General features: G+C 38.3%; 1 pseudogene across 1 annotated transcript; it reads left to right on the top strand.

Annotated features, from left to right (window-relative positions):
* The first annotated feature begins 945 nt into the window (after nucleotides 1-945).
* Nucleotides 946-1,958, top strand: LOC308422802 (heterogeneous nuclear ribonucleoprotein A1-like; annotated as a pseudogene). The gene has a single exon. The product of its transcript is annotated as a heterogeneous nuclear ribonucleoprotein A1-like (transcript).
* Nucleotides 1,959-3,945: the final 1,987 nt, after the last annotated feature.

The following is a 3,945-nucleotide window of genomic DNA, read 5'->3' as shown; positions in this document are numbered from 1 at the left end:
AACTAAATTTATGCAATATCTGTCCACAAACCCAGCACTAAAACAAATTATAGGTGGAAAAACACATTACAAGGAGGAAAACTACATCCTAGTAAAAACAAGAAAATACCTAAGCAAGAAAACCAAAAGAAGAAAGACACACAGGCACAATTCACCTCTAAAACAAAAATACTAGAAAACAGTAACCACTATTCCTTTATATCTGTTAAAATAAATGGACAAAATTCCTCAACAAAAAGACATAGGCTGTCAGACTGGATACATAAAAAGAATCCAGCATTTTGCTGCATACAGGAAACCAATCTCAGAGACAAAGACAAATACTATATCAGAGGAAAAGGTTGGAGAAAAAACATCCAAGCAAAGGAAGGGCCCCCAGAAGCAAGCTGGAATGACCATTCTAATATCTAATAAAGTAGATTTTCAACCAAAAGTTATCAAAACAGATAAGGAAGGACACTTTTTATGCAATATAGGGGAAATTTATCAGGAGGAACTCACAATCCTTAACATATCTGCTCCAAATACAAAAGCACCAAAATTCATAAAAGAAACCCTACTAAAGCTCAAAAATACATTGCACCCCACACAATAATAGTGGGAGACCTCAATACCACAGTCTTAACAATGGACAGATCATGGAAACAGAAACTGAACAAGGACACTGCAAAACTAGCAGAGGTTGTGTACCAACTGGAATTAATAGATATCTACAGAACATATCATCTTAAAACAAAATAATTCACCTTCTTCTCAGCACCTCAAGGCACCTTCTTGAAAATTGACCACATAATTGGTCACAAAACAGCCTCAATAGATATAAGAAGATTGAATTACTCCCATGCATCCTTTCAAAGCACCATGCTCTAAGGCTGGTCTTTAAAAACAACAAAGGCGACGTTCCTTATCTTACTCCTTTCTGCTCTCTCACGCTGCTGAGGAAGAATCACAGAAGACTCTCATCTCCCTGCTGTCATGTCTAAGTCAGAGTCTCCCAAGGAGCCGGAACAGCTGCAGAAGCTCTTCATAGGAGGGCTGAGCTTCGAAACAACCGACAAGAGTCTGAGGAGCCATTTTGAGCAATGGGGAACACTCACCGATTGCGTGGTAATGAGAGATCCAAACACCAAGAGATCCAGGGGCTTTGGGTTTGTCACATACGCCACTGTGGAGGAAGCGGATGCTGCCATGAATGGAAGACCACACACGGTGGATGGAAGAGTTGTGGAACCCAAGAGAGCTGTGTCAAGAGAAGATTCTCAGAGACCAGGTGCCCACTAAACTGTTAGAAAAATCTTTGTTGGTGGTATTAAAGAAGACACTGAAGAACATCACCTACGAGACTATTTTTGAGCAGTATGGGAAAATTGAAGTGATTGAAATTATGACTGACAGAGGCAGTGGAAAAAAGAGGGGCTTTGCTTTTGTCACCTTTGATGACCATGATTCTGTAGATAAGATTGTTATTCAGAAATACCATACTGTGAATGGCCACAACTGTGAAGTAAGAAAGGCTCTGTCAAACCAAGAGATGGCTAGTGCTTCATCCAGCCAGAGAGGTCGAAGTGGTTCTGGAAACTTTGGTGGCGGTCGTGGAGGTGGTTTTGGTGGAAATGACAATTTTGGTCAAGGAGGGAACTTCAGTGGGCGTGGTGGCTTTGGTGGCAGCCGTGGTGGTGGTGGATATGGTGGCAGTGGGGATGGCTATAATGGATTTGGCAATGACGGAAGCAATTTTGGAGGTGGTGGAAGCTACAATGATTTTGGCAATTACAACAACCAGTCTTCAAATTTTGGACCAATGAAGAGAGGAAATTTTGGAGGCAGGAGCTCTGGCCCTTATGGTGGTGGAGGCCAATACTTTGCTAAACCACGAAACCAAGGTGGCTATGGTGGTTCCAGCAGCAGCAGTAGTTATGGCAGTGGCAAGAGGTTCTAATCACAGCCAGGGAACAAAGCTTAGCAGGAGAGCAGAGCCAGAGAAGTGACAGGGAAACTACAGGTTACAACAGATTTGTGAGCTCAGCCAAGCACAGTGGTGGCAGGGCCTAGCTGCTACAAAGAAGACATGTTTTAGACAATACTCATGTGTGAGGGCAAAAACTCCAGGACTGTATTTGTGACTAATTGTATAACAGGTTATTTTAGTTTCTGTTCTGTGGAAAGTGTAAAGCATTCCAACAAAAGGTTTTACTGTAGACCTTTTTTTACCCATGCTGTTGATTGCTAAATGTAATAGTCTGATCATGAAGCTGCATAAATGTGTCTTTTTTTTTTTTAATGTGCTTTGTAAAGTTAGTCTACTCTGAAGCCATCTTGGTAAACTTCCCCAACAGTGTGAAGTTAGAATTCCTTCAGGGTAGTGCCGAGTTCCATTTGGAATTTATTTATGGTTACTTGGGTGGAGAAGCCATTGTCTTCAAAAGCCTTGGTGTTGTTAAACTGCCAGTTACTGCTGTAACTTAATGAGTTTCACCATTGAAAGGGTCATCCAAGCAAGGTCACAATTTGGTTATAAAATGGTTGTTGGCACACCCTATGCAATATCAAAAATGAATAACGGTATCAGATAAAAAGCAGATGGGAATGAAGCTTGTGTATCATCCATTATCATGTGTACTCAATAAACGATTTAATTCTCTTGAAAAAAAAATAAAAATAAAAACAACAAAGGCAACAGAAAGCCCATATACACATAGAAAATAAACAATGTTCTATTAAACGATAGCAGGATCAAAGAAGAAATAAACAAAGAAATTAAGGATTTTCTAGAATTCAATGAAAACGAAAACACAACATACCCAAAACTATGGGATGCAATGAAAGCAGTACTGAAAGGAAAACTCATAGCTCTGAGTGCTTCCAAAAAGAAACTGGAGAGAGCATACACTAGCACCATGACAGCACAGTTGAAAGCTCTAGAACAAAGGAAGCAGATACACCCAAGAGGAGTATATGGCAAGAAATAATCAATCTTAGGGCAGAAATAGACCAAGTAGAAACAAAAAGAACCATTGAAAGAATCAACAAAACAAAGAGGTGGTTCTTTGAGAAAATTACTAAGATTGATAAAACCTTACACAGACTAGCTAGAGGGAAAAGAGAAAGTATCCAAATTAACAAAACCAGAAATGAAAGTGGAGACATAATAACTAAAACTGAGGAAATTCAAGAAATCATCAGATCCTACTATAAAAGCCTATACTCAACAAAGCTGAAAAATCGGGGGTAAATGGATAAATTCCTAGACAGATACAAGATACTACAGTTAAACCCAGAGCAGGTAAATCATCTATATAATCTCATAACACCTAAAGAAATAGAAGCAGTCATCAAAATCCTCCCAACCAAAAAAAAAAAAAAAAAAAAAAAAAAAAAAAAAAAAAAAAAAAAAATCCCCAGGGCCAATTGTGTTCAGTACAGAATTTTATCAGACATTTATTGATGACCTAATACCAATACTCTCCAAACTATTCCACAAAATTGAATCAGATGGAACACTACTTAACTCATTTCTTGAGGCTACAATAACACTGGTTCCTAAACCACACAAGACCCTACAAGGAAAGAGACCTTCAGACCAGTATCACTTATGAACATTGATGCAAAAATACTCAACAAAATCCTTGCAAACTGAATCCAAGAACACATCAAAATGATCATTCACCATGACCAAGTAGGCATCATCCCTAGGATGCAGAGATGGTTTAATATACAGAAATCCATCAATGTAAACTACCATATAAACAATCTCAAAGAAAAAAAAAAAAAAAAAAAAAAACATGATCATCTCTTTAGATGCTGAGAAAGCATTTGAAAAAATTCAACACCCCTTCATGTTAAAAGTCTTGGAAAGTACAGGAATCCAAGGCTGATAACTAAACATAATAAAAGCAATATACAGAAAACCAACTGCCAACATCAAACTTAAAGTTGGGAAAATTG

Source organism: Micromys minutus (assembly GCF_963924665.1).
Source record: "Micromys minutus genome assembly, chromosome: 7".
In the NCBI taxonomy this organism is placed as follows: domain Eukaryota; kingdom Metazoa; phylum Chordata; class Mammalia; order Rodentia; family Muridae; genus Micromys; species Micromys minutus.
The sequence above is the reverse complement of the archived record's forward strand: the minus strand, read 5'-3'. Positions and strand labels throughout refer to the sequence as shown.